The sequence below is a fragment of the Capricornis sumatraensis genome, chromosome 21, assembly GCF_032405125.1.
Source record: "Capricornis sumatraensis isolate serow.1 chromosome 21, serow.2, whole genome shotgun sequence".
Classification (NCBI taxonomy): domain Eukaryota; kingdom Metazoa; phylum Chordata; class Mammalia; order Artiodactyla; family Bovidae; genus Capricornis; species Capricornis sumatraensis.
The window spans coordinates 24821987-24834950 of NC_091089.1; the positions used below are offsets into that span (position 1 = coordinate 24821987).

General features: G+C 43.7%; 1 protein-coding gene across 1 annotated transcript in view; it reads right to left on the bottom strand.

The window, feature by feature from the left end:
• Nucleotides 1–744, bottom strand: part of MAPRE2 (microtubule associated protein RP/EB family member 2) — a 188512-nt gene extending 187768 nt beyond the window's left edge. The window contains exon 1 of the mRNA XM_068993538.1: nt 724–744. The gene's annotated coding sequence lies outside the window, so the exon portion shown is untranslated. The remainder of the gene's footprint in view (nt 1–723) is intronic.
• Nucleotides 745–12964: the final 12220 nt, after the last annotated feature.

Below are 12964 nucleotides of genomic sequence, written 5' to 3' on the forward strand. Positions count from 1 at the left end.
GCGCTCAGGGTGCTCCTTGCAGAAAACCTCTTGGGATCATAATAGCCCGCTCTCTTTCGCATCCATCCAGTTCCCGCATCCTGGGGGCCCGGGAACCCCAGCGGGAGCCGAAGTGGGAGTGGAGAGAGATGGGGCTGGTCTCCGCGGGAGAAGCCCCGGGGTGGGGGTGGCGGCGGCAGCTGGGCCGGGGGTCCAGTGTTTGGTCCCAGCGGGCGGGACTCCGCGCGCTCCACTTCCAGGTCTGCCCCGTAGCGCGCAGTCCCTGCCAGCGCCCCTAGTTCTCGGTCCCTGCTCCCCAGCTCTGGCTCCTGGAGGTCTGCGCGCTCCGGGCACGCAGTCCCAAGACACCCTCCTTCACCAGCGCCAAGTGTCCCTGTCCTAGCCAGCCCGGCCCTCAGCCTCGAGCCGGTCCACTTTGCCTCTGCCAGCGTGGCAGCCCTGATTCACCCCCCTTTCCCGGGGTGCGCGGCTCTGGGGCCCCGAAGCAGGGATGTGGCCCGCGGGAGAGCAGCGGGTGCACACTTAGGGGGCGCGACGCCGACCCCGGCACAACTTCTTGCCGGGCTCAGAGACCCCGGGTCCCGCAGGCTGCGCGACAGGCGGACTGCAGCCCCCCGGAGGCGGGAGGATGCGCGGCCAGCACCCGGCCTGGAAAGGACTGAGCCAGGACTGGGGGTGTCGGGGTGCGCCAGGGCGGTACCGCTTTAAATGCACTTGACTCACCTGCTCCGGCGCTGTCGCCTCCTTCCTCTACTGACAGCTGGGGGCTTTGTTTTCTCCACCCACCCAGGCGGCCGCGCTCCGCCCCCACCGCCACACGTGACTCGCCGTCTGCCACTGCGGCCGCCTGCGGGGCCACCCGGGGCACCCCGCCTGGGCCACCCTTTCCCGGAGTGCAGTTGGGGACCACCGTCCCCGAGAGGCCCCGGGCAGGTCGGAGGCCACCCGCCGGTTTGTCAGTTGGAAGGTGGCACGCGGGTTAGGGCCAGGGTGAGTTGGTGACAAGGAATAAAGTGGCAGCGGGTGAAACGCGCAGAGCTTTGGGCCGCACCCAAGAGGGCGGAGGCCGGCGCAGCTCCGAAGGGCGGTTTAAGAGGCGACGCCGCACCCCGAAGTCTGTGCCTGTAACTGGGAGCCTGCCAGCCGCCTTGCACCTACTTCTTACGCCAAAGGTTTATACTCCTACCTGGCAAACAATGGATACTGCAGAGCAAACTAGTTTGTCCTGGACGTTATTAATTAAACTAGGCAACTCTAAGCTGAACCATATGATAAACAGTATAATCAATAATAGCAAGTTCTACTGAGGTTTCAAATCCGCTGCTTGTTGGTGCTGCTTAATATTTGGATTCTGTCTGGAAAATGGAATCCAGGCTGGGGACACAAACTCCAGATTATTGATGTGGGCACTCATCCATTTGGAACAGCACCAAGTTTTAATGAAATGAATTGAGAAAATGTTTTGGCCTCAAGACCCAGCTGGGTCTCTCCGGCTTTTGGAAGTGGTCCCCACCCTTGCTGATGGTCAGTGCTTGAAACTGCAGGAACCTGTTGTCTGAATCCTTCCTTTTGCCCTTGGAGGACACACATATACCTTTGTTCTCCCCAAATTGCAACTCATGGGAAACCCTGTCCCCAAATCCCCAGCATCCATTAAAGTGAAGTCTGCAAAGACTTTGCACTGTGCTTCCCAAAGTGATGTGCAGAGGGATCACCACCTGGCCTTGTTAAAACCAAATTCTGATTGCATGAGTCTGAAGTTGGAACTGGGTTCCTGTATTTTTGCAAACTCTTAGGTAACATCAGGGGCTTACCAAGTGGTGCCAGTGGTAAAGAACCCATCTGCCAATGCAGGAGACATAAGAGATGTGGGTTTGATCCCTGGGTCAGGAAGATCCCCTGGAGAAGGGCATGGCAACCCACACCAGTATTCTTGCCTAGGAAATCCCATGGACAGAGGAGCCTGGTGGGCTACAGCCCATAGGGTCCCAAAGAGTCATATATGACTGAGCAACTTAGCACATGTAGGCAGATAACATCTTGGCTGCTGGTGTAAGGGCCACACTTTGAGTAGCAAGGCTCAGAGCATCCTTTTGGCATTGACCAGCCTATTTTCAGTCCTAACTGCACCAATTCATTGCTTTGTGATTTCAGCCACGTTCCTCAATATATTTAAGCCTCCGCAACTGTAAAAGAGCCATGATCCAAATCAATCTTGGAGATTAAATGAGAAAACCCATTTAAAGTACTAGTATAGTCCTGCCACACAAACCTGTACGTGCATGCTTAGTCATGTCCGACAATGTGTGACCCCATGGGCTGTAGCCATCCAGGCTCCTCTGTCCATGGGATTCTCCAGGCAATACTGGAGTGGATGGCCATGTCCTCCTCCAGGGGATCTTCCTGACCCGGGGATCAAACCTGCGTCTCCTGCGTAGGCAGGTGGATTCTCTACTGCTGAGCCACCAGGGAAGCCCCACACACAAACCTAGGGTTTGACAAATGTTAGCTAATCAGCTCTGGGGGTGATCCTTGCAGGAGCAAAGTTGGCACAAAGTCCAACGTACTGGCAAGGGGAGCGGCATGTGCCAAGGGCTCAGGATAAGGCATCCTGCCTGAAATTCTGTGCTCTGTGGCCAGAGCACCTAGCAGGGGCCAGAGGTGCAGAATAGGTTGTTAAACAAATGAACAACTATAATGCACAGCAAATTATATGCATTTAAAAGTTCTGTTTCTTCTGTAGAACTTTAAATCTTGATAAATGAGTTCTGGGGTATTGAATTAAAAAATCATTTTGCTTTTTATTACAGATAATGTCCAGTTGCCTGTCGGATGGATAATCTATTTTAATATCCAAGAGAGTAAATGGATTGTTAAAAAGTAGTACATTTTTAATCCTCATTAAAAACCTTGAAATTTAGATGGAAATGAATTTATTAATGAAGATATGTATTCTTAGCTCTCAAAATGAATGGGTATTTTCATCATAGTTCTCATATTTCCCTTCTCTCCTCTCTCTGCCACCCCTCCCAATATTATTGTTTCCTGAGACTCTCTTCTTGGCTTTTTATTTTTCTCACTTTCTGCCATTTCCCTTGGAAATTTTATTCCTATCTTATGTTCCACTTCCAAATGTGTGGAGATTACTTCTGAATCTATGCCCACATTCTTGACCGGTTTCCAAGCTCCATTTCTGGATTACCAATTATTTGCTAGGCATTTCCACTAAATTTCCCACTAACCTAGAAGTTTCAGTGTATTCTAAATTAAACTCCTCTCTCATCTCATAAAGTCGATACCTCTTTGGTAATAAATCAAGATGATTATTTGTGTTGGAAAGCCCTCAGTGCTAATCCAGGGATGTGGCTGGGGTGTGGTTCACACAGCGTGATTGTTCCAGCTCCCTTCTGGCTGCTCCCAGATGTTTCTGTGAGACTTTCCTTCAACAAGGACTGGGACCAATTCATGTATAAACACAATTTACAGATATGACTCTTAAGACGCTTGAGAGTCCCTTGGACTACTGCAAGGAGGTCAAACCAGTCAACCTTAAAGGAAATCAACCCTGAATATTCATTGGAAGGACTGATGCAGAAGCTCCAATACTTTGACAACCTGATGCAAAGAGCTGACTCATTGGAAAAGGCCCTGATGCCTGGGAAACATCGAAGGCAAAAGGAGAAGAGGGCAGCAGAGGATGAGATGGTTAGATAGCATCACCAACTCAATGAACATGAATCTGAGCAAGGTCTGAGAGATGGTGAACGACAAGGAAACCTGGCATGCTGCAGTCCATGGGATCACAAAGAGTCGGGCATGACTGAGTGACTGAACAATAACTGGTATGACAGCCACATAGGCAGCTGTGGGCTGCTACATAAATGGTGATCAGGGTGATTTGAGAGGCTCCGAGGCTCCATCTGTTAGGGTGGGCTAGATTATGCTGCTGTAATAAACACCACTAAAGTCTCAGTGGCTTCCTACAACAAAAATTAATTCCCTGCGCAATGCAAAGTGTCCAGGGCAGCTCTCATGATGACTCATCATTCATGTGCCTCATTCCTGTGACATCTTCATGAGCACAACGACACGGGAAGAGAATATGGAAAACTGCACCAAACCTTAAGTGATTTCGTGCAGTCAAAGGAAGTGGCATGGTCATTACCCAACTTTCAGGGAGTGAGTGGGCTTCCCAGGTGGCTCAGTGGGTAAAGAATCTGCCTGCAATGCAGGAGATGGATATTTGAATCCTGGGTCGGGAAGATCCCCTGGAGGAGGGCGTGGCAACCCACTCCAGTATTCTTGCCGGGAGAATCCCATGGACAGAGGAGCCTGGAGGGTGGGGTGGGGCTACAGTCCCTCGGGTCACAAAGAGTCGGGCACAACTGAAGCCACTGAGCAGAACCCTAGGGAGTATGTACTCAGGAGGAATGGGAAAGTAGAAATTTTAGTGTGCATGAATGACATCGACCACAGGGGTCCATTCTACATAGGAGGGTTAAGGATAAGATTAAACTGAACAGTCTAGTTATAGTAGAGGGTAAGCGTAGAGCGCCAGTGTGAGGCAGCTGTATGTGAAGTCTTTGGAGAAACATCACTATTGTTACGATACAGTAATATTATGTAGAGAAATTCTCTCTTTCGGCTGGCCAGGGTCACCTTATGATTTAGTTAAGGTCAGTCTTTCCACGCATTGATCATCCAAACTGTTCTGTCATGTAAGAGCTGGGAAATATCTAGCATCTTGATTATGCATGGGAGAACAGACCAGCCATTAAAAGTAAGGTTACATTGACACAAGCAGATTTGCTAATTGTGTTGCCTTTAATGGTTATTCTCTACTTGAGCAATGAATATGTATCTCAAGGAAATATTTTAGCAGTTTCAAATTGTCTCTTGTTTCTCCTATGAGTGACTCAATTAAGACCTTGACAAAGAATGCTTTTATCTTCAAGGGAATGTTGAAATGTAGCCCTGATGGTAAAAATCAGTCCATATGCAGGGGAAAAAAAATCACTCATCAATGTGAAAAAATAAAATCAAAGCTTTCGATAAGCTTTCTTTACAGAGGAGAGATCCTGTCAACTAAACCTACCTCCTACATCTCCCAACACGTCATGTGCTTAAAAAAGATAAAGCACTGACGAATGCTGTAGGATCTAAAATGCAATACAGACGTAGGATATTGTAATGTGTTGTTGGGCACTGAATCACAACAATTTTATATCATCTCTGTCTACATCCGTCAGTGATATCCCTTTTTAAACCTCTCATAAAACTGTTCCCAAATAAATATTTTTATATAATACTGGTATCTTTCTAAAGCTATATTCTGAAAGCTTCAGTCACACATTTCCACAAATATCTAAAGTGGGAGATTAAAATGGACAGAGTTTATCAATATTTTAAATTGTTTTCTCAAATTCTTTTCATTTTATCTTATTTATTTTTAGCGCTGAGTCCTCGCTAAGCTGTATACTGCTTTAGGCATATATCATAACTTCAGGAGATATGCTGCAGTAAACTAGTTATACGTGTTTCAGCGACGGCATGTAAAACGGAGATGGACGTGTTCATTTCCAAGATATAAAAGCATTTACCGAGATGAGCAGTAAAGGTGATACAAGGCGGCACTTCACAGGGATCACTGCCTTGTGAAGACTCTAGTGTCTAGATACAGTGTAAATGTTGAAATAAAAAACAATATTACCTTCAAAGCATTGTTTGAGCTCTTATGAGTAAATGTTTGTGAGTTAGCTAAAAGGTGTCATTATTTATATATGAAAGTAAAGAACTTGAATGACTAACCCAAGTCCTATTTTCCAGCTATGTCTGCTAGCAAAACCTGCTGCCTCCTTAAGACAATAGAGAATGGCAGAGAGAAAATATGCTTATTATATAATATATATAGTTGTATACATCATAAGCTATGTTGTTTCTTAAATTTTTATTTATTTAGTTAGTTTTGGCTTCACCATGCAACATGTAGAGTCTTAGGTCCCCAACCAGGGATTGAACCCATGCCCGCTGCAGTGGAAGCTCAGAGTCTTAACACCTGAACCACCAGGGAGGTCCCTAGACTAATGCCTCAGTTCAGTTCAGTTCAGTTCAGTTCAGTCGCTCAGTTGTGTCTGACTCTTTGCGACCCCATGAATCGCACCATGCCAGGCCTCCATGTCCATCACCATCTTCCGGAGTTCACTCAGACTCACGTCCATCGAGGCCGTGATGCCATCCAGCCATCTCATCCTCGGTCGTCCCCTTCTCCTCCTGCCCCCAATCCCTCCCAGCATCAGAGTCTTTTCCAATGAGTCAACTCTTCGCATGAGGTGGCCAAAGTACTGGAGCTTCAGCTTTAGCATCATTCCTTCCAAAGAAATTCCAGGGTTGATCTCCTGCAGAATGGACTCGTTGGATCTCCTTGCAGTCCAAGGGACTCTCAAGAGTCTTCTCCAACACCACACTTCAAAAGCATCAATTCTTTGGCGTTCAGTTTTCTTCACAGTTCAACTCTCACATCCATACATGACCACTGGAAAAACCATAGCCTTGACTAGACAGACCTTAGTCGGCAAAGTAATGTCTCTGCTTCTGAATATACTATCTAGGTTGGTCATAACTTTTCTTCCAAGGAGTAAGCGTCTTTTAATTTCATGGCTGCAGTCACCAACTGCAGTGATTTTGGAGCCCAAAAACATAAAGTCTGACATTGTTTCCATTGTTTCCCCATCTATTTCCCATGAAGTGATGGGACCGGATGCCATGATCTTCGTTTTCTGAATGTTGAGCTTTAAGCCAACTTTTTCACTCTCCTCTTTCACTTTCATCAAGAGGCTCTTTAGTTCCTCTTCACTTTCTGCCATAAGGGTGGTGTCATCTGCATATCTGAGGTTGATATTTCTCCCGGCAATCTTGATTCCAGCTTGCGTTTCTTCCAGTTCAGCGTTTCTAATGTATGTCAAAAGGAACAAAATGTTACCTTGGCTCATTCAAAGCCATTGTGGAGTATAAAGATGTGTTTAATGTACGTTTAATGTAATGTTTAATGTTTAATGTACGTCAAAAGGAACAAAATGTTACCTTGGCTCGTGCAAAGCCATTGTGGTATAAAGAGGTGTCTCTTTCTACCACACTGAAAAAACCTCATACACAAAGAAATAAGCTGGACGTATAAATTTCTATATGCTGCTTAGAACAAATTAGAGCAGATATAGAACAACTGTAGAAGAATCAACGGTAATTAGTACTTTATCAGAGCACAGTTTGACAGCAGTAGATATAATTAGTCTGTTGATTGCTGATGATCTTTTAAGGCTTCCCAGGTGGTGCTAGAGGTAAAGAATCCTCCTGCTAATGCAGGAGACGCAAGAGATGTGGGTTCAGCCCCTAGGTGGGATCTTTACCACCTAGTGAATGGCAATTCACTCCAAAATTCTTGCGTGGAGCATCCCGTGGACAGAAGAGTGTGGCGGGCTGTGGTCCATAGGGCCACGGACTCAGACGCGACACAGTGACTGTGCATACACACACAGGATCTCTTAAAGGATAAAGTCTGAGGCCAAGAAATGAAATCTGCTTAATTTTCTATGACTACTCCATAGAACTTCTGGGGGCCAGTGGAATCATCACTTTGGGATCCCTTGGAAGACAATGCAGCTGGTTTTTGTTGACTTGAAATTTAGTGTTGATTTACTAAAGACTATCTTGCCGATTGTATTTTCATTTTGATTCTCCCATGTCCTGTCTATGAGTTGGTCAACCAGCATGAGAATAATAGGCAACCGATTCCTCGTGTCTTCTCAGAATCTTCTTTCTATGGTTTTCGATTCTTCAAAAGAGATTTGCTCTTCTTTGGCTTTTCTAATTTTAAAATTGCTTAAATCTCGCTAAGTTGTAATTTATCCAACAAACAGTTTTGAGATGCCTTTTACTGGGCAGTCATTGATTTAGGTGCCTGTGGTTACCCAAATGGTCTACTGTAAGTCTCAAGGGACTTGCTGCCTAGGGAAGCATGGAGTGTGCATAGTCTGGGTTGAGGAGTGTTAAAGGTATGAATAGAATGCTAAGAGAACACTGGACAGTGAGGAGGAATATCAGAGAAGGGCTTACATGTGGGGTGTGTCCTGAAGAAAATGAAGAAGAGAGCACCAGGTGAGGATGCTTGGGGTTAAGGCAGAGTGTGTGCACAGAGTATTGCAGAGATGGAATGTGAAAGCAAAGATCTGATCAGAGAGCGATCAGAGAATGATGATAGCTTCAATCGTTCAATGTGGCTGAAGGCCAGGATGTGTGAAAGGGTGACATTGGTGGGGCAGACTAGGAAAGGCCTGGGGTGCCCAGCTGAGATATCTGGATCAATACTTTGGACAGTTGTCTCCAAAGTGGGGTGAGAACACACGAGGGTTATGTGAGCTGGTACACCTAAGTGTGGGAAGGAAGTATGAAAACTTGTGTATCTATATGAAAATATGAGAAAGAACTTAGTAATATATGGGTTAACATGGTGTCCTTGCATGTTTGTAATGTCATACGGACAGAGGGACTTATCAGGTGCAAAGAATATTGAGTGAAGGGTTGAGATGCACAATCTTAAATGGATGTTCCTACACGTCTTCCTAACTCTGAAAGCAGCTGCAATTGATTAGCATTTTATGTGTGCTTGGTTAAGTGGATTTATGTATATTATCTAACTTAACTGATCTAGTGAGCTTCCCTGGTAGCTCAGTTGGTAAAGAATCTACCTGCATGGGATGGATAAATGACTTAAGAAGATTGAAGATAACATGAGTAACACAAGCATTAGTGAATTCTCACTGAAGTCCTTGCAAATTGGTGGATGATTTTGAAAAATGAGTATCATAATCTCAGAAGCTCACCCAATGATACATTTCCTCCATTTATATATGGGGTTCTTTGTGAAAGATATTTGGCAGCTCTGACAGCCATCAAAGTAAACACTTAAAACCAGATTTTAAGTTGCTTTATCACTTTATCACAAAGTGATAAAACATTATAGAAATTATGAAACATATTCAACCACATTACTCTCATTAAATAACATTAGTGATAGCGAATTATTTTATTTACTATTAATAAATAGAATATAAAATAATGTATATTTCATCTTTTGCCCTCTGAATTTCTAATTTTTATATTATATTTTCTTATGTGTACAGTATATTAATATAGTAGTTATATATCTATATTATTTACAAATGAATATGTACATGAATGGGCTTCCCTTGTGGCTCAGCTGGTAAAGAATTCTCCTGCAATGGGGGAGACCTGAGTTCGATCCCTGGGTTGGGAAGATCCCCTGGAGGAGGGAAAGGCTACCCACTCCTGTATTCTGGCTTGGAGAATTCCATGGACTGTATAGTCCATGAGGCCGCAAAGAGTCGGACACGACTTTCACTTTCACATATACAAATGAATTGTTGTATATCTATATTACTTACAAATAAATATGTGTGATAAGAAATGTTTTACTGGTAGGAATGGGCAGACAATTAAGGTTTTAGAGCAAAAGGTGTCTATGGGTACTTCCCTGGTGGCCCAGTGGTTAAGACTTCACACTTTCAATTCAGGGTGAGGGGGGTGTAGGTTCAATCCCTGGACAGGGAACTAAGATCCCGCATGATATGTGACACAGCCAAAAACACCTAAACAAACAAACAAACAAAAAGTGATGACTATGCTCATGTTTGTTCTTAGGAAAATGACTTGGGCAACAGCATGGCATGGTGAATGAGAGACCAGTGTTCAGAAGATCAACCAGAAAGCTAGCACTGTGATCCAGAGGAAAACTGATGATCAAGAAGAAAGATGATGGTGATGGAGAGCTCACCAGAGCATGTGCTATTTGGTAAAAGTGTGTATGTGTGTGTGAGAGACAGAGAGAGACATTCCCACGTTTGTAACTTGCTAGTCTGAGTGGATGATGGAATTGTTACTTGAGATGAAGAAATGCGATATTGAACAAGATATAGAGTTCAGTTTAGGACATATTAAGTCAGAGGTGCCCAAGGGATTCCTGGAAGATGACCAGTGGGGGTTTTAAATATAGTTCTGAAGCTCAGGAAAGCTTATATAGATTTTAGAGTACCTTTAATTTCTGAATCTATAGCCCTTGCTATTGCTGCTGGTCTTAAAAACATTCCTTCACCTAGAGACAAAGTAACACAACAGCTTAACACATCATTATTTATAATGAAATAAAAATGACTAAGAATCAGCATACCATTGCATACGGGTAAGATGTCATCACTGAGCAGACAGTCTCAGAATTTAAGTTTGACATTTAGGCTAGTTCTGCATTCGACTTAATCTCTTTAAAAGTATACTTCCTTTGCTGAATTTCTGTGTTTACTCGTTTTACTATTTTGTTGCTTCTGAAGTGTCATCGAGGCTGTAGTTTACTGTAAGATAGGCACTCTCTCTTACACTCATTTTATTTTTGTGGCGGAACGTGAGCCCCAGCTTTCCTCCTCCACCATCTTGATTTCCCTTTAGTCTGTACCAGATTCTGTCTTTTCAGACCCCAAACCTTGTTGCTCAAGCCAGCGATTCTTTCCTTCTACTATACTGTAGAAATTGTGAATGTTATCCGATTCTACAGTGTATACGTCCTTTCTTCAGGAATGTTGAACACTGTGAAACTTTGGCATGATGTTTTCTGTCATCTTCATGCCATTGATCAAACTGTCAAAGCATGTTCTTGCTAGGTTATGAGGATACCTTCCATACGATGACATTTCCCCCAGTTCTTACCTTATACTTACTAAGAATCTGTGGATAATTGACCACTTTAATTTTCAAATGTCATACAATTATATTCTCAGCCTCATAAATAAGATTCTGTAATTAAATAATGGCAAATGAGCATTTATTTAAAATGCAAAATTTCTTATATTGTGGTTTTGTAGCATTTTCATTATTTAACATCTCAAGTGCTTATGTACTCTCTTCTTCATCAAATGGAATTTATTTTAATCCAGGGACATGTCTCTCTTCACTAGAATGGAGGCCCCACGAGGGCGAGAATTTTTGTCTGTTTACTGTTCTATGTATGTCCAACATATTGAACTGTGTCTGAGATATGATGGATGATAAATAAATATTTTTGAATGAATGAACATATAAATAAAGGAACAGAATAGATTCATAGATATCTGTTGATTTGAATTATTTCCCTTCCTTAAAAAAATCTAAATCTTCTTTATCATACTGTATTACTTATTTGTAATGTAACCACTCCACTTATTATTTATTTTAAAAATATTTACTTATTTATTTTTGGCTGTGCTGGGTCTTTGTTGCTGTGCGTGGGCTTCTTGTTGCAGTGTCTTTTCTTGTGGACCGAAGGCTCTAAAGCTCTTGGGCTTCAGTAGATGTGGGGCTAGGTTTTGCTCTGTGGGATGTGGAATCTTCCTGGACCAGGAATCGAACTGGTGTTACCTGTATAGGCACGTGGACTCTTAATCACTGGGCCACCAGGGAAGCCCTCCATTTATATTTTTAAAAACTCAGCTTAAGCTTATATTACTTTTCATACATACAACAATCTTAATCTTTCAGCATCTAGGAGAGTATTTTTGAATCTTCTGTCAGCTGACAGATATACTAAAGACCTGACATTTTACATGAGTCTCCAGGCTCAATATTTAGGTGGGAGGGTTAATTATAGTCTTAAAAGTAAAACCCACCATACCAACACAATAGTTATCTCTAGTACATAAGTAAATCAATTAGAAGGAAATTCATAAAATGTATTAAAATAATAGGACAGGAGAGCTAGAAAGCAGTTTCTTAAAGAGACTCTATCAGCATATGCTACAGTTCAAAGCCTTGCTAAAACTGCACTTAACCACAGCCACAAATTAATTGTTGTCATTACTCTGACCATTTCACAAAACGGTTTTTTCCCCTCCATGTAAAGTTGGAGAAGAGTAATTGGAAAAAAATGCCACTTAACTGTTTCAGAGGAATCCAGCTGCTGGGAGCTGTATGTTGGCCCTGGGGACTTGGAACAGGCCCTCTGTCAAGGAGGGTAATGGATGGAGAGTGAAGCGTGTGGTGGAGGGGGAGTCAGGCCCAGAAACTCCCCAGTCAATTGTGCTTCAGAGAAATGCTGGCGCTGTCTGCCAGGCGGCCATGTGTTCCTTTGTTCTCCAAGAACGTCCATTCTGTTCACCGCTCATGAGCGCACCTTCAGTTTTCCCTCATAATTAGGAGTGTGAATGAGTAACTATATGATACAGGATATATTCTTACTGAGATTCCATACCGGCCCATTCATAACTCCTCTTCCTCCCCTGATTTTCTTTGTTGTTTTTTCATTCTTATGAGGATCTTGCAAGAGGAAACAAATCAAGTCACAAATATTACTGTGTTACTTGAAAACAAATGCATGCCCTTAACCATGATGATGACTTAGAAGCAGGGACCAGGGATCCACATCATTGCCTCTAAGAGCTTCAAGGTGGGTGCAGACATTCCTGGTAATCTCTGGAAGTGGCCTTTTTTGATGCCAGGTTGGAATCACTCTGGGCTTCCCAGGTGGCGCTAGTGGTAAAAAAACCCACCTGCCAATGTAGCAGATGAAAGAGACGTGGGTTTCAATCCCTGGTTCAGTCCCTTGGTTGGGAAGATCCCCTGGAGGAGGGAATGGCAACCCACTCCAGTATTCTTACCTGGAGAATTCCATGGGTAGAGGAGCCTGATGTGCTATAGTCCATGGGGTTGCAAAGAGTCGGGCATGTCTGAAGTGACTGCACACACACAATCACTCTGGCTAAAGGCTGAACTGGCAACACACTCTTTATTCATAATAAGCTCTTGCTGGCCCCAATTGAAACACTTTTCACTGACATACAAAAAACTGTATATATTTAATTTACAAAACTTGATGAGTCAGGAGAGAGGTGTATACCTGCCAAGTGTAACGCTTTTGCTCCTGACCTCT